The sequence below is a fragment of the Budorcas taxicolor genome, chromosome 17, assembly GCF_023091745.1.
Source record: "Budorcas taxicolor isolate Tak-1 chromosome 17, Takin1.1, whole genome shotgun sequence".
NCBI classification, from domain to species: domain Eukaryota; kingdom Metazoa; phylum Chordata; class Mammalia; order Artiodactyla; family Bovidae; genus Budorcas; species Budorcas taxicolor.
The window spans coordinates 43,489,305-43,508,323 of NC_068926.1; positions in this window are offsets into that span (position 1 = coordinate 43,489,305).

Consider the following 19,019-nt stretch of genomic DNA (forward strand, 5'->3'; position numbering starts at 1 on the left):
AATCCCAAGGCTTCCAGTTCAGTGATGAGGAGTGGTCCACATTTCTCAAAGGATCTTAGGAGGGTCTCCTATCAGCAACCAGGGAAAGTGCTGGGTCATGAACAAATGGAATTATCAAAACTGTGGAAGGCTATATCTGGTGTGTGTGATGACCCCTCTTAGCCACCTTGAACCTTTAGAATGTTTGTGTGATCTGGTGTTTGGGAGAAAATGAAAAGTCAGCACTAACATCTCACTGTGATGTCAGATCCACAGTGTCTCACAAGTGAAGACAAAGGGAAAACAAAAGGACATGAGCCATGGAGGACACAGGAGGCCCTGAAGCTGCCCGGGGCTGCGGGGCTGGAGATCAGGACCCCGCACCTGGATCACCAGGAGCAGGAGATTTCCCGTCGGTGACACAGGCTGGTTACCATACAGTACAAAACTGCGATGGGTCAGATAATGCTACTGATCAAGACACACACTGTCGAAAAGTGCAGAGAAGTAGCAAGACAACATGGTGTCCCCACAAGGCAGAAACTCAGTGACAAAGTGGTTTTAGGCATATTTGCAATAAAAGAACTGAAATGATACAGTGATACCCATGGGTATCCCTTCCTTCAGTCTGAGCCGAGAGATGGCAACGCATCCTTCCAGGCCAAGAAGGAAGGGAAAGATGTCTCCCCATCAACCCTGCTGTTGAATGACTAGTCCACTCCTCAGTGTCCTTTGGAAAGTTCAGTGGTACTGATCTCAATGAGGCAGCAGTGAGCGGTGGTGTGAAGTAAGATCTTAATTTCTGCCCAGAAATCGAACCCAGGTAGCCTGGATGAAAACCAGGAATTGTAGCCACCAGACCAGCGAGAGTTAAAGGCTAGAAGCTATTTTTCCCTGGATTTTTATTGTTGTTCAGCTGCTAAGTCATTTCCAACCCTGAGACCCCATGAACTGCAGCATGCCAGGCTTCCCAGTCCTTCACCATCTCCCGGAGTTTGCTCAAACTCATGTCCATTGAGTCAATGATGCCATCCAACCATCTCATCCTCTGCTGTCCCCTTCTCCTGCTTTCGATCTTCCCCAGCTCAGGGTCTTTTCCAGGGAGTCAGCTCTTCGCATCTGGTGGCCAAAGTATTGGAGCTTCAACATCAGTCCTTCCAATGAATGCTCAGGGTTGATTTCCTTTAGAATTCACTGCTGCAGTGAAACATTTATTTATCATGGAGGCAGAAGCTATAAAGACAAGTATAAAGTATATTAGTAGAGACATAGTATAAAACAAGTGGGAGAGCACACAGTGAAACAGTTTGTTTAGTTAAGACAAAAGCAAGGCAGAGATGCACACCCAAAGAGAAAGGGTGCGAGCGTAGTGAGTGTCCCCTCAGTGAGTAGCAGTGCTGTAAAGAAGAGACAGTTAAGTCATTTTATAGATCAGTTTTTCTGGTCTTTGTCTTCCTTCATGATAATTATCTGTGTTTTGTTTTGTTTTGTTTTCTCCCCCCACACCTGACCTAACCTAGGACCCTCCCCTGGGTACACATACACCCTTCAGTGAAGATGGATCTTGAAGTGAAGGCTTCTGGGAGGAACAAGACTCATTATGGCCTGGAATTATCCCTTGACTTTTGACCCACAAGGAGCCTTTTTGTGCATGTTTAGTGCCTTGTTCCCAGAAGAAGGGAGAGGGAATAATCCTTAATCCTTAATCCTTAATCCTTTACTCAAACAGGATTTTGCCTCTTTGTCCTTGCCATGACTGTTACCTTGACCATTGCCATATTACCTTAAGGTGTTTACAAGAGACAAACACTGGCTATTTACCATGTTTCTGTTGTTAATTCCATTTTAGAGGGCAAATAGGAGGCTGATTGTAAATACTTTAACTGGAATCCACCTATCTCTTAACTCAGAAAATGCTAACAGTTTAAGTATCCAGCCTGAAGCCCACTTCTTCATGCCCCATGAAGTGCAAACAGGTTGTAAATGTCTAACCTGGAGCCCATCTATCTCCTGTCTCAGTATAACCTTTACCCAGAGAATATAAGTCATGACCCTGAGTGCCCCAGGAATGTGGGTCAGAGAAGCTACAGTCTGGATCTCTATAGCACTGTTGGTTGCATTTTCTATTCAAGTCAACCTTGAAATTGCTCAGAAGTCCAGCTGCATTAAACAAGGCCATATTGCTCTTAGGAATTAATTAAAATATAGGTATATGTAATATAGTATATGTAGTTAATATTTTAATTAAATATTTGTATATATCTGTTTTACATTTATGTAATTATAAATATTTATTTAATATGTCGTTTATCTTATACATATAAAGACAGTTCACTCAGATTTACCATTACTTGTGCTTTATTAGAACATCATGTAGACAGACAGGTTCATTTTGTTAGATAAACACAAGGTCTTACTGTATAGCACAGGGAACTATATTCAGTACCCTGTAATAATCTATATGGAAAATAATATGACAATGAATATATAAAAGAATATATATATATATACACATATAACTGAATAATTTGCTGTACATCAGAAACTAACACATCATTGAAAACGAACTATACCTCAATAAAAACTTTCCTTGAAAGATCCATTTCTCTAACTGTGCTTTTCTCTTAACAAGAGTTCTCTGTGGAGAGGGTTGGGTTTTCCCAGGAGGGGATCTTGGCGGACACCCTGGTTGCTCCTCTCAATACTGAGTTGCTGATAGGGACCCACAGGCTATGTCTCTGAGGCCACTCGGTCTCAGGGAAGAGGCAGACTCAGAGGAGGACACAGACTTCTCTCTCTGCCTGAGTTCCAGCCCTCCACTTGCTTCCTTGCATGGCCCTTAAATCACCCACTCTGGTCAGAAAAACATCAGACACACTTTTATTCAACATTATGAGTTACATAAGGAAATGTTTGGGGGAAAACAATGACACATTTTGGAGGAGAGGAAACTCTTGCTTTTAATCACTAATTAGAGTGGTCTGTAATGAAGGATGATTTGATGGCATTTTGTTTTATAGCCTGAGTATTTACACTTTTATGAGCTCCACAAATGCCTGGAGTAAAAAGCATTGCTTTCATGTTATTAGAAAAACATATTGTTCTCTTGTTATTGTTGAATGTAAATGACAACCTGAAAGATTGGGTGTAGCAAATATTGATTTAGTGCTGGCCAAATGAATGCATGCATGTCCCAGATATTTGCACTGTGCGATTGAAAATTAAATCAAAAGCTCATTATAATAAACAGTAGCAGGCACATCAGAAAACTTTTCACACAGTGAGCTTTCCTACAGACCATTCCTGTTACAAAGAGACTAATTTCACTGAGGCAAAAGTCTTTATTACTTTTGATATATGAAATTCTTTTAAATGTCATGTAGGTATTCTGAGGTTAATGAAGCAATTTTAGATAATGGCCATTGTGGAGCTGTAGGTTCACACTGAGGTTTCTAAGATTCTGGGCAACATAAAGAATAGTTTTATGTCCATAAATATTGCATTGCCTTTGAATGAGATGGGGAAGGAACGCAAGCAAAACTTTGAGAAGATTCTCGTTCACATTCCAAACAAGAGGGAAGGTCTTAGCTGTCTGAAATAGTATTTCAGTTTTTGGTTTTTTTTTTTTTCATTTTATGTAAATGCCAGTTACAGTCACTGTTTGAAGACCACATACTATGACTAAATCAAAGATATAAAGTACTAAAAAATGTTTTTTGTCTTAGATATTTTAGATGATATTATAAAAAGTTATCATTACAGTAGATCAAAATAAATTCATAATTAATGGTAGTGAACCAGAATTATCATCAGTATATAAAGGAATTCATTTAAATTTGAAGCATTAATATTACATATATCTATTTATGCTGGCAGATAGAGACAAGAAAGAATGAAAATTTCCACAGATATAAAGAAAGGAGACAGATGAGAGAGATGGAGAAGAAATACTCATATTAATAGCTTTCTTTAGAAAGATGAAAAATCTTGCAAGTAGATTTGGTTGGCAGCTAGTAGTCAAGGTGCCATCAGGGAAGCCAGGTGAAATCTTAAGATTTTTTTAACTGGGTGAGTAATTTTCTGTGTGTTTCACAAAGCCAAGGGAATACTTTGATTTCAAATTCTAAGTCTAGGGAGATGGCCTAGATGGCGATGCTTTTCCCTGGACTCTACCAATCTCAGAACCAAAAGCACTGCATTCTGGGAAACTCCCTGATCCTATGCAAACGAGGCCATTACTCTCTTTCTCAGAGTATGTCCATATCAGCTTCAAATGGTAAAAGCAGGGGACCCAGTTGTTGCTTTACCATGGGCTCCAGTCATGCCCTAGATTTAATACCTTCTTTACTATGTACCTGCTCGATGACCTTGGACACTATATCTCTGAGGTTCAATTCCATTGTCTGTTAAAGGCAGATAATTCCTAAACTAGTAAGTGTAAATTGTCATAAAATGATGTATATGAAGCAATCTGAAATATACAGCCTTTTCATTCTCTACCAAACTCCAGCTGAAACATAACAGATGTTCTCACCAAAAAAAAAAAAGAAGTGTCAAAATCAGGCTTAATACTGAAGCTGCTCGAAACCTATTTTTTTCAATATATCCATTTTCAAGTAAACACAGAGGACAGAAAATCAGCCCTCTTTTCCAATAGTCCTGCAAGAATAGAAAGCAGAGTCTACAAACAAGGTGAGTGGCCGATTCAATACCAATCAGTGACGCTGACACTGTATGCCAATTTCTCACAACTCAGACTGGCTATTCCTTCTGCTCAGGATTTCATGTTTAAAATGCAAGAACAAAATAGAGATATGACTCAACCCAACCACAGTGATTCAGGTCAAACTGCCCCTCCACAGTCGTTCTACTGAATGAGAGAAGAAGGGTAGGAAAGTATATTTAGCCGGAGTCCTTCCATCCTGGTCTTTTAATCATGTTTATCTTCCTAATGTACTATAGAGGAAGGGGCTTGAAAAGCAGAGTGTTGTTCATTTTAAGAAATATTAATGGCAACCAGATTCAAAGGAAAAAAGGAAACATTCTCTACCCTGAGAATCTAAAGGAATAATCTCTTGTTCATAAAGGTGATTCCCCCTTGTTATTGAGCAGACAGTTCCCTGGGGACCCATTCTTAGTGGCAGCCCAGCTTCATGGGGGTTAAACCACTAAATTTTATCTGTCCTCAGCTCACTTTCATAATTACAATATCTCTGAATAAGAACAGAAAGGCTCTTGTGCCCATAAGCCAAGTTTGCATACATAGCGATTATGCTTTTTATGCATTTGGGGGAAGATTTCTGCTGATTGCCAACACTACCTTAGTGATTACTGTCACTAAATACACAGGTAAAGTGATTATGTGTCCTGAACATGAAATCAGTAGTAGAAATAGATAATTGTCTATATATAATCATATTACTTTTGACTTTTAAAATGAATGTAAACTTCAAAATTCTGATAATAATTAGGTTTTTGCACCAGTTTCAAATAACTTTTAACAAGTGCTCTTTTCCTAGTCCATATCTTTTCATTTATGGAAAATTGGAAAAGATTCTATTCATCTCTTTCTTCAAGAAAAACAATCATTTGAAACTGGAAATAATCAGTTTTATTCTCTGTTTAACATCTTGAGCAGCATTACATTGCTATGGGATATGTTAGTATTTTTTTTTATGTTTATTCAGCTATTTTATACCATAAGAAAACTATGTATTCAGTTGTGATTCTATGCCTGCTATTATTGACAGTTTATAGAATATCTAGAAGGAATATATAAACTATCTCTTAGATATTACCAATAAGTATATTACAAAAGTTATCAGAGAATCAGTTCATTATATTACCATGATTGAGAACCCAGCATTTCTTTCATTAAATATATACATATTCACTAAATTTTCATAACATTGGCCACATATTTGGTCATGATCATCAGTGGTTGTCCTATTTCGGGTTATTTTTTTAAATAAATTTATTTACTTTAATTGGAAGTTAATTACTTTACAATATTGTATGGGTTTTGTCATACATCAACATGAATCCGCCACAGGTATACACGTGTTCCCCATCCTGAACCCCCCTCCCTCCTCCCTCCCCGTACCATCCCATTTGTAATTCACAGCTAACCTAATAGGTATGATGCTATATTGTGAGTGAGAGACTGTCCACAGCTTTTTAAATTGTCATATCGCCCTGCCAGGGTAATATACCCCTCACTTGAAAATTCAGAAAACTATTCAGAAAAATGTATCGCAATAACTACTTAAAAGGTAAAATGAATCAGCTCTTTTCATACTTTTGAAAGACTAACAAGATAATGTAATGTAGACTTAATAGAATGTTTATGTTTTCCAGTTGTCATGGTTAAGGGGCACAGAGCATACAAGATTAATCTAACAAAAATACAATACAGAACATTTTCACAGTAGGAAAAAAAAAAAAAAACTTTGAAAGACAAAAGTCAGCTACTTTTTCCCAAAGAAATCAGAGCTAGGAAGTTCACCTGTGAATGGAAACATTTGCATTGCTTTCCATTGGGGTCCTGACTACAACCAGGGGGGAAGAAATCCCTAGATATGTGAAAGATTTGAAATAAATGCTGTGGGAAACCTGCCTGAACTTCCCTCACACTATGCGCAAACAGACACTATTGCAGGACAATCTTTTCTCACTTTATCCATGAATATTCCACATCCCCAGGGAGCCACAGTAACCTTACCCAGGATCCCATCAGGACATTTGAAAATGTCCTTCCAGATGACACACATTCATAGTTCAAGTTCCAGTTTAAATTATACTAATGTGTTCACATGGGCTAAGTCTCTTCAGTTGTATCCAACTCTTTGCGACCCTATGGACTGTAGCCTGCCAGGCTCCTCTGTTCAAGGGATTCTCCAGGCAAGAATACTGGATTGGATAGCCATTCCCTCCCCCAGGGGATCTTCCCGATCCAGGGATCCAACTCCAACCCACGTCTCTTTACATCTCCTGCACTGGCAAGCAGGTTCTTTGCACTAGGAAGCCCAAATTATGCTAATACATTTTGAAAAATAAATTTTACCTTCTATGCCTTTTCTCCCTATTTATAAACCTGTATTATCTAGTCAATCTTCTCTCTTATTCACAAAGATTTGCCATTTTAAACAATAAATCATATAAAATACTTTAATAGATAGAATTCTATGTATAAACTCTTTATCTCATTATGAAAATAAAATTCGGATATGAGTAACCAATGACCTAGCAATTACAGTGGCATACAGATAGAGGGAAATAAGGATTTCTCTGCTTCTGAAGCAACACCCTTATTTATGTGTGCTTTTTCCTCTCTTCCCAGGGCTGGACATTTCTGATATGATACTGAAATCAAACCTGTTTCATCACTGTCAACTATGAGTCATTCATTCCTAAATTGACTAGACAGAATCTGGGAATTATAGCTCTGTAAGGCAAAGAGGTATTTAAAGATCACCCATTTGAAGTTCTTCATAAACAAATTGAAACAGTAGGTGAGGCAAATAAAATGGAAAATAATCTTCATGGAAGAAAATGAGATTTGACAATAATAACAGATTACAAAGACCACAGGAGTCATTAGGAGGAGGATCTGGGAGGGACCAGGAATCCCATCAGCCTTTTTAGCCGTGACCATCCTGGAGGCTGAGGCAGGAACCATAGCACATGACTTCCAGAATCCCCCCATTTGGAGGGGGTCTTCAGCAGTCAGTCAAAAGGCCATGCTCCTCAGGATTTGTCAGAAAAGAACCAGCTGCAGAGAGTGAGGGGAGGTGGAGAGTTCTTATCTAAAATGCAAGTTTCCGGGTCTCAGACCCTGAAAAAATGGTTAAGAGCTAGACTTTAACAAGAACTCCGGGGAATTCCCATGCACATTAGGTATTAAAGAGCACTGGATTGTGATTCGAGGATTCTGCTGAATTTATAAACTGAGCAACTTATTCCGCACGATGATTTTGTTTTCTTTCATCCCCAAGTTTTATCCGTAATGTTGTTCAGTTGCCCAGCTGTGTCTGACTCTTTGGGACTCCATGGACTACAGCACGCCAGGCCTCTCTATCCCTCAGATCTGCTGAAGTTTTCCCAAGTTCATGTCCATTGTATCAGTGAGTCCATCCAGCCATATCTTCCTCTGATGCCCTCTTCTCCTCCTCTCAATCTTTCTCAGCATCAGGGACTTTTCCTATGAGTCAGCTGTTCACATCAGGTGATCAAAATACTGGAGCTTCAGCTTCAGCATCAGTCCTTCTAGTGAGTAATCAGGGTTGATTTCCCTTAAGATTGACTGGTTAGGTCTCCTCTCTGTCCGAGACTCTCAGGAGTCTTCTCCAGCACTACAGTTTGAAGACATGAATTCTTTGGTGCTCTGCCTTCTTTATCGTATAGGTCTCACAATCGTATGTGACCATTGGCAAGACCATAGCCTTGACTACAGGGACCTTTGTCAGCAGAGTAATGACTCTGCTTCTCAATACACTGTATAAGTTTGTCATCGCTTTCCTGCCAAGAAGCAATCATCTTCTGATTTCATGGTTGCAGTCACCATCTGCAGTGATTTTTAAACCCAAGAAGAGGAAATCTGTCACTACTTCCACCTCTTCCTCTTCTATTCGTCACAGAGTTCATTGAGTTCATAGCTTCACTGAGTTACACGAGCCCCTTCACCACAACAAGGCAGTGATCCATGAAGGGGTTTATCTCATAGTGGTTACCAGTAAAATGGATTATGTTTTTGTTTGTAGGGACTGTTTTCTATCTTACCACTACACTTGATAGAGAAGAACCTCATACAACCGCAGAGGATGAGTGTTTTGAGAAAGGAAGAGTTCAGATGTCAACAGTCCTTCTAGAAATATTGAGAGAGGACATTCATGGCCTCCACGGAGGTCTGTTGAGGAAACAAAATCAGCAGATGAAAACTCAGCCATCTGCTGTTATGGACGATTTTAATGGAACAGGACTTCACCGGTCATCTTATTTCCTTCTTTCTTTTGTGAGGGTGGAACCCCACAGCTTCTCTCATGAACTGAAAATACAACTTTAATGAACTTGATACTATGACATTGAAACAGCCTGAAAGAACTGAGCCTCAATTAGGAAATGAGTAAGAAAATTTGGAAAAAGAGTGTCTAAATTGAGCAGCATGATAAATTAGAATTGAGACAGCATTGTGGACCTGGAAAAGTAGGTACAGCTCTCTTCCTCACTTATAACATCAAGAGGTTAGGTGAGGTGATCTCTGATATCCCTGGTTCCAGGCTTGTCATCTCTGGAAGTTCAGTGCCTCAGTCTCTCCCATCCACCCCAGAGGACACACAGGAAGACATGCTCTGTTGTCACAGAAGATGTGGAGTCCACAGGGACCGGCACATAGACCATCCGGGGGACCAGAGTTTACAGGTGAGGAAAGAAAGTGATAAGTAGAACTGCTTGAGGTCAGTTGCTTTCTTCTCTCATGCATTTTCCTCACTTCCTCCTTCACTTTGGTGCAGCTGGTTTGGTAGCCAGCATTCAGATGTCCTCTCTTTAAGGTGGTTCCTTGGGATGGATCTGGGGAAAAGGGACAAAGAAGCTCCAGACACCTTTGCACCTGGTCTGAAGTTGAAACACTCTTGATGTTTACACATGGTTCAGGTCACTAGCCCACAATATGAGAACCAGATGAGGATTTGGGGGAAAGGCCCTTAACTGGTGATTTAGATGCACTTTTTCCTTGAGACTTCCCCATACACAGACTCTTAGAAACCCAATCAGAAGGGAAATCTATTGACTGATCAAGGCACAGTGATCTTTTCTCACCTCTCTAATGATTAACAGTTACTAAGTTAAACTCATTCTCACAAATAACATAAATATTCACTTTAGATTATCTTGCAAATGATTATTTTGTTTCTACTGTTCATATAATTCCCCTTGGATCAAACAACTTGAGACAGAAGATAGCTATTATATTAGAAGGATATTTTCATAGATTAGAAAATGTTTGCTCCAATTTTGCACATAGAGAAGGGAGACACTTCAAACCTGAAAGTCAGTTGTAAACCTCATGAATGACATGCTGTGAGCACCTTGGATGATGGAAGTCTCTCTCATTCAGGTGCTAATTCCATATATTTTTCTTTAGAAATTTTAATACTTAATTACAGTGATTTCATAGGTTATAATAAAACTTTCAATACAGGAACTAACATGTCCTTTCCAAAAAAATATAAGGCAAATAGTAAATAAATAAAATGTGTGTTAAAGCATTAAAATGTATTATATTTTAAATTATGTTTTAACCAGACTACACAATTGGAATAAACCTGCATAATTCTATGAAATGTATTTCTGTTTATTTAAGAAAAAAACTGAGCAAAACACACTGAAAAGTCTACTTTAAACTAAAGTTTAAAAAACACATAAACCCTTTAGTTAAATAAACCAGAACAATGAAGACTTTCTTCAAACATATATCTAGCTAATAGATAACTGTAGGGAAAAAAGTTTCTCTGGGTCAAGTGTTTTTTCTTAACGTAAAGAATGACATCATGCCTGTGATCTCAGGGAAAAAAATGCTTCATCAAGAAATCAAAATGAAACTAACGCAACACTGTAAATCAATCAGTGTATAGTATTAAACTATACTTCAATAAAAGATAAAATTTTAAAAAGAAATCATAATGTTCAAACAATTTAACCACCCAAGACCCTAATGAGTTTTGTCTTTGTCGTATCCCAAACGCATTAGTTGAATTAGGCTGCTACCCTTTGATGATGAACAATGTAGTGGAAAAGAAAGACAAAGTTCATTTTAATCAACACTTAAATACCTAAACCTATTTTCAGTGCTGGATTATGAAAATATAATGCCTGGGGACAGGATAATAGCCAATGCTCAGAATGGCTATGGAGTGACAGAGCAGCACATAATTAGCTCCACTACTACCCTTGTGAAATGAGCAAGTGCTATAGAAATTCACTGGAGGCTGCCCATTAAAAATGCAATATACATAATGAAGCTAGCATTTATGGAGCTATGGAATAAAGCTACTAACTAGGGAATAATTATTACTAATGTAGACGTTTTTCTTAATTCTTCATTTTTCAAAACATACAGCCATGGTATTATATTAAAAATGTGATTTAATTTGTGAACAGTCAACTTCAAAAAGCCTTTCTTGTATAATTTCCATCATTGAGGTGTTACTTGAGAATTATAGTTATAAAAATGGAAATAATTTTTACATGCAGCCACCATGCAACCTAGCAATTCCATTTTTGTTTTTTTTATCCCAGAGAAATGAAGACTTACATTTTCTGTAAAAAAATATGTACACAAATGTTCATAGTATCTTGATTCAATAACCCCAGATTGGAAATTACCATCTTCAGTGAGAGAACAGATCATAAAAAATTAATAGAACAGATATAAAAAATTGATATATAAATATTATGGAATATTACCTAGCAGTATGAAGGAAAAGTATCTATTGATATGCACATCAACCTCAATGAATCTTCAGAGAAATAAGCTGAATTATCAAATCCAATCTTGAAAGTTTACATATTGTATGATTATATTCATGTAATATTCCAGAAGTGACAAAATTGCAGAACTGGAGAGCAAGTTGGTGGTTTCCAGGGGTTAAGAATAAAGGTGAGGTGAGCAGGCAGCAAGTGGATGTGGTGTAGAAGGGCCATTGAAGGAACCCCTGTGCTGATGGTAATGTTCAGCATTTTCACTGCACCAATTCCAATTTCCTGGTTGTGTTAATGTACATGTAATGTGATCACTTTACAAAATCTTACCACTGAAGGAGATCAGTAAAGGTGCCTGGGATCTCTCTGTGTTACTTCTTATAACTGCATGAAAGTGTTAGTCAATCAATCATCTCTGACTATTTGCAACCCCATGGACTGCAGCCCACAAGGATCCTCTGCCGATGGAATTTTCCAGGCAAGAATACTGGAGTGGGTTGTCATCCCCTTCTCCAGGAAATTTTCCCAACCTAGGGATCAAACCTAGGTCTCCTGCATTGCAGGCAGATTCTTTACCATCAGAGCACTGGGAAGCCCTATAACTTCATGTGAGTCTACAATTATCTCAGTCTTCCCAGGTGATTCAGTGATAAAGAATCCACCTGCCAATGCAGAAGATGCAGGAAACTCAAGTTTGATCCCTGGGTCAGAAAGATTCCTTGGAGAATTAAATGGCAACCTGCTCCAGTATTCTTGTCTGGAGAATTCCATGGACAGAGGAGTCTGGTGGGCTACAGTCCCTGGGTTCACTAAGAGACACAACTGAGCATGCAATCACTACAATTATCTTGAAACAAAAAATTAGCTTTAACAGGTATTGAAAAAAAATCTAAAAAATCAAAGAAAATACTCTCTTAAAAGAATTTTCAAGGAATTAGACATACGTTGTATATAATTTAAAATCAAGAGCTGGGAGGGTGTCATCATTAAATCATGTTCACCCAACTTTCAGATGAACAAGCACATAGAATTATGACACCTCCCAGTGAGTATTGCTGCTGGTTGAGCTTCTGATCCATGTCTCTTTGGCCAGAACAAAGAGTTGTTCTAATTAGTAAGTATGATTGTATATTCTTTCAGTGGAAGCAAAGTCAGGGCAAACAATGATTTTCTAAATTTCTCTCTAATGCATGAAAACTTCACTAAAATTGTCAAGTTTAACACTGCTACACTGGATGAGTCAATTTACCAATAACTGTCCAATGGGTGACGTTGCAAGCTTGAAACTCAAACCAAAAGTCTCTTTCATAAACAAAAGCGCACAAAGCTTCCTCTTTTTCTGCTGTAACTTAGAAAACACAAGACACAATGTAAGTCAGCAGTGAAGAAGGAAATGAAGTGAAATGGGGATGAAGACGTGAAATCCTAGACTCCCAAAACTACAAGTCTCAGGTCCTCACAAATGGGAAATGAAAGAAGAATTCTGAGGTGAGGGGTAGCCAGTCCAGAGAAGATCACAGAAGCAGCCCTCCAGGCCAGGTCACCAGGCAGAGGCACCAGCAGAGGCTGAACATGAAGCACTTTGATCTAAGATGCACAAGCTATCCACACTCAGATAAGATGGGTGCATGGAGTTTATGATTTTCATGTTAAATCAGACTGATAAATGAGTTGCAATAAGGGAATGTATGTGTGTTAATGCTCAGTTGTGTCTGACTCTTTGCGAACCCATAGACTGTAACCTACCAGGCTCCTCTGTCCATGGGGATTCTTCGGGCAAGTATACTGGAGTGGGTCACCATTTCCTTCTGGAACATAAGGGAATATGCAACTGCTTAAACAACCACACCCAAGGATGCTAAATTACACCCAAGTATCAACACAACATAAGCCAGAGACAATGAAATGATCATCTCCATAATTCTCAAATCAGTCTCGTGAAAAGAAATATTGTTCCTGAACTGGGTTTCAGAACATCAAATATGCAGTCCCAGAAAAGGAGTGGGAACAGAGCTAGAAAAGAACTAAAGAAAGGGAGGAAGTAAGAAAGAAACAAAGAAAGGAGGGAAGGAAGGAAGGACAGGCTAAAAGTTGAAGTGAAATTTAAAAAGTCTAACCAGTTCTGATAGTAATTTGAATAATAACAACTGTGTTACCTGACTGACGAAAGAGTTAATGTGATCTTAGGCTAAAGTATACAGACGGGGGGAAAGTCCAGAACAAAGATAACATTAGCTTCAGATTCATGAATGTACTTTATTCTTCACTGGCCATAAGCCATATGGCATTTTGATATTAAAAAGATAATAGGAAAACTCAAGCAGTGAAAGAAAATTGAAAGGCTCCAGAACTTGTTCATGGGTCATGGTCAAAGGTGCTTCTCTAGAAAACAGATGACACTGGGGGAAGGTTTCAGGTCTTCCAACATCTGAATGTATCATTCAGTGAGGCCTGGGGGATGCTGATGACTTTGGCTCAGTAGCATCTATATATTAGTGCTTTCCCCCCAAGTTAGTGGGTTTCCGTGGCAGGTAAGTTCTTTTTTTGTTGGTTTTTTTTTGTTTTGTTTGTTTGTTTGTTTGTTTTTTGTTTGTTTGTTTGGTTTCTTTTTTAATTATTATTATTTTTTAACCATTTATCTTTTTTTTTTTTTACTTTACAATCTTATATTGGTTTTGCCATACATCAACATGAATCCACCACGGGTGTACACGTGTTCCCCATCCTGAACCCCCCTCCCACCTCCCTCCCCGTACCATCCCTCTGGGTTATCCCAGTGCACCAGCCCCAAGCATCCTGTATCCTGCATCGAACCTGGACTGGCAATTCATTTCTTATATGGTATTATACATGTTTCAATGCCATTCTCCCAAATCATCCCACCCTCTATCTCTCCCACAGAGTCCAAAAGACTGTTCTACACATCTGTGTCTCTTTCACTCTCTCGCATACAGGGTTATCATTACCATCTTTCTAAATTCCATATATATGTGTTAGTATACTGTATTGGTGTTTTTCTTTCTGGCTTACTTAACTCTGTATGCAGCTCAACTCCAGAAAAATAAATGACCCAATCAAAAAATGGGCCAAAGAACTAAATAGACATTTCTCCAAAGAAGACATACAGATGGCTAACAAACACATGAAAAGATGCTCAACATCACTCATTATCAGAGAAATGCAAATCAAGACCATAATGAGGTACCATTTCACACCAGTCAGAATGGCTGCAATCCAAAAGTCTACAAGCAATAAATGCTGGAGTGGGTGTGGAGAAAAGAACCCTCTTACACTGTTGGTGGGAATGCAAACTAGTACAGCCACTATGAAGAACAGTGTGGAGATTCCTTAAAAAACTGGAAATAAAACTGCCCTATGACCCAGCAATCCCACTGTTGGGCATACACACTAAGGAAACCAGAATTGAAAGAGACACGTGTACCCCAATGTTCATCGCAGTACTGTTTATAATAGCCAGGACATGGAAGCAACCTAGATGTCCATCAGCAGATGAATGGATGAGAAAGCTGTGGTACATATACACAATGGAGTATTACTCAGCCATTAAAAAGAATACATTTGAATCGGTTCTACTGAGGTGGATGAAACTGGAGCCGATTATACAGAGTGAGGTAAGTTCTTATATAAGGTAAGTTCTGTATATTCGAGAGGACTCTAAACAATCATTTAGTGAATGTGCTGTGCAATGTAGTCAAGCTTCAGATGAATAGTTGTATTACATGAGAGTAAGGATCTAATAGATTTTCATAAACACAGTGTGCATGTCTGCTAATTATCACTTCAAGGAACCATATATACATTTATTCATAACTTGCGTGGAATATAGGATCCATTAGGATAGGAACCCTTCCATTCTGACTCTTCATTTTCCTTCCATGCATGGGAAACAGCAGGAACCCCATAGATGCTGTCAAGTGGATGATGTCATTTCACTCAAATGTCAAACACATCCATGAAGTAAGCTCTACTGACCTCCACTTCACAACAGATGATAATTAAATCTACTAAGATTTATCAGGCTGCCCAAGGTGTTCAACTAGAGCCAACTCTCACTCTAAAACTCATGCTCTTACACTACATTTAACATTTTCAGGAAGGGAAAAAAGCACAGGAAAAACAATAAGTAAATAATGCTGGTGGTTTGCTGTGCAGAATGGTCCCCTCCACTTCCCAATGTCACTTGTTGCCATGGTTTCTTTTATCAGCACTCACACCAATGACAGTTAAGCTATCAACCTCCTAAACCAAAAATAGCTAACATTTTCAAGTAAATTAGAGCAATGTGGATGATCTCTTTACACTTTCAGTCATATTTCTCTATTGCTCTCAATTCTGACATGCCAAAAAGAAAAAAAAGAACAAAACAAGATTCTGCTCTGAAGTGCATGTGTGTGAAAAGTGTGTTTGAAAATTGCTCAGTAGTATCTGACTCTTTGCGACCCTATAGACTGTAGCCTGCCAGGCTCTTCTATCTGTGGAATTCTCTAAGCAAGAATACCGGAGTGGGTAGCCATTCTTTTCTCCAGGGCATCTTCCCAACCCAGGGACCAACTGCATTGGCAGGCAGGTTCTTTATGATCTGAGCCACCTGGGAAGCCTTGCAGTGTGCATCCGTACTAGTAAGTATCCAGGTTTTATTAACCTCAGCACACAGTGCCACACTGGGGAGACAGGAATGTCTTTGTCTTTAGATGATGTGAAACAGTAAGACAACACAATTCCTTTTTATCTTTTGGGAAAAAGGAAAACAGGTGATATCCCAGCATTTATCATTTTCCTTATTTTCTTCATTTGAGATCAGACCTTTATCCAGTGGTTCAGAACCTTCAAATCAAGTAACATAATATAAAACATTGTAAAACGGCAAGGAATGTGAGGAAAATAACTATTTTGTATATCTATGTTCTTAGAAAATGTGTTTCTTTACCTAAAAATGAAACGATAGTGTAACATCATGGTACATTACATCTAGAAGCAAAAATAAAACCATGAGCTTTAACTTTGTCATTTTGCAAGTTTTGGAAAGTTCAGTCCCCAGGAGCTGTAGTGATCTGCACTTCATAGCAAGTTGGAGGCAGGTTGTAAGCAAAACAGTAATCTCTTTGTTTCCCATTCTATTGTTTTTCCGCCCAAATATCCTGCTTCTTATCTTCTAGTGATGTTCCAAAAATTTGTTTAAAAAGAAGAGCTAGAACACATTAGTTTCCTTAAAAACATGATCCTTATCTAATGGAGAGTTTAGAAATCAATTATTTTCATTTAAACCAACAAAAAGACACCAATAGAAATAAAAACTAAAATTCCAGCAATTATAAGGTAAATGTTTACTTTTGATACATTTTGTATATTCAGATAATTTGCTTTAAAGTTAACATATATTTTGAAAGGTGATTTCTTTGTTAATAGAAACTATCTCACACATGTGATTGAGTAGAATATTTCTCACACACATATATACACACATGCTTCCCTGGAGGCTCAGATGGTGAAGAATCTGCCTGCAATGTGGGAGACCCAGGCCTGATCCCTGGGTCAGGAAGATCCCCTGGAGAAGGGAATGGCAACCCACTTCAGTATTCTTGCCTGGAGAATTCCATGAACAGAGGAGTCTGGCAGGATACAGTCCATGGGATCACCAAGAGTCAGACAGGACTGAGTGACTAAAGCTATATGCACATACACAAGGGCACGTGACAAAAGAAAGGCAAAGCTGAACTATTATTAACTTTTAATGACAACTGGGACTGTGAGGCCTTTGGTTTTTGCATGCCATCCACGTGATAAACTGGTGTTTCATGTTGTTCAGGAAAATAAAGCAAATTTAAGTAAAACATTTTTAATTAGTGGTTTAACTACATGATTAATGATGCCTTTTTAAAGTAAATGCCTGTACCAGCAAATGAAAAACTCATTTCCAAAAGCTGGTTTCTTCCACTTAATGACTTCTCCTAAGAGGCAGATAAATTGAACAACAACATATGAAACCTATTAAGCTGCACATTTTCACAGAGAACAAAATTGAATGTTGTGTTACAAGTTGCTGATCAACTAATCAAAAGTAATGAAACAAACATTCTACAAAGGCTTCTCTTAAGTTGGTGTGAAACTTGTTTTGAAACAACTATACAACAGCGCTTAATCTTATTTGCTTAACAGAATAATCTGAACTGAAATAAAAAGCACTTACCGAAAGATTAACTTAGCCCTTGAAAACACAATTCTGGTTGTGTTTGTGCTGTATTTATTTGGGAGCAACTTCAACCTTACTTGAAATGTCCAAAAAATAAAATGTGCCCCAAAAAAGAGTTCAACTAGATCTCTAAATATCTAGTTAAAAATATTGACATTACACAACATTCCAAGCCAAGATTCTCTTAAAAGTCAGTAGTAACACTGAATTGCCAGTGGGGTATAATAACTAGAGACTTGGCCTCAAGGGTCAGCTGGACTTTATCCGACTCTAGCTTAGAATTTCACAGGTGAATGTCTTTTGACTATAGCTTATACCTCACTGGGTCTCAGTGGACTCATCTGCAAATTGGCATAATATTACCTATTTCAAAGTGTAATTGTGAAGTGTGAGGTGATGCATTATTCACATGCATTAGCTGGAGATCCTGTTTTAGTAACCATAATTATTGTTATATGTCTGCTGATAAAACATGGTTAATATCTTCACCAGTCAGTTGTGCTTATCACTATTTAACAGGGTCCACAAAGCAGAGGTGGTACATCTGCTTGTTTGAAAACCTTAATCAGTTTCCCCTCTGCTGTTTTGTACAAGCAAGTTCTCAAAATAGAACAAAAGTATAGCTGTGTGCTTTCCAGGTGGCTCAGTAGTAAAGAATCCACCTGTCAATGCAGGAGCCACAGAAGACATGCGTTCTATCCCTGGGTCAGAAATATCCCCCAGAGGAGCCATGGCGACCTACTTGCCTCAAAAATCCCATGGACAGAGGAGCCTAGTGGGCTACAGTCCATGGGGTCACAAAGAGTCAGACACAATTGGGCGGCTGAGCATGCATGCACGCACATGGCTGCTGTTACCAGAGTTTCCTAAGGTGACCTTGTACCACCCACCAGTATAGCACTGAGTGAGAGCTAAAGTAACACGCCTTAATTTCACCTTGAGGGGGGAGTATTTGTTTAAGGTAAGAGGATATTTATTGGATATAATTTAATAAACTAGGACACTCTCCATTGGAACTTATTTCTGTCAGTCTCAAAGTCTGGACTGTGCTCCCCTCAGTCCCTCTTTACTGAAAGTATACTCATCCTTCAAGGCATGAATACTTTTTTTTTTTCAAATAGATATATGTCAATAGACAAATTGAATTAGATTATTCTTTCCCTCTGATGCAGCAGTAAGATTCTTCTGCCTCTGTTTGGCTATCCTCTATTCTGTTCCTGTTATTGTACAAATGTCTTGCTGTGTATACCACAAGGCCATGATCTGAAATGTCTTCTGAGTTCGTTTCAAATCCCCAGAGGGCACCAAGAACAGACGTGGTCTGGGGCTTCCCCGGTGGTCCAGTGGTTAA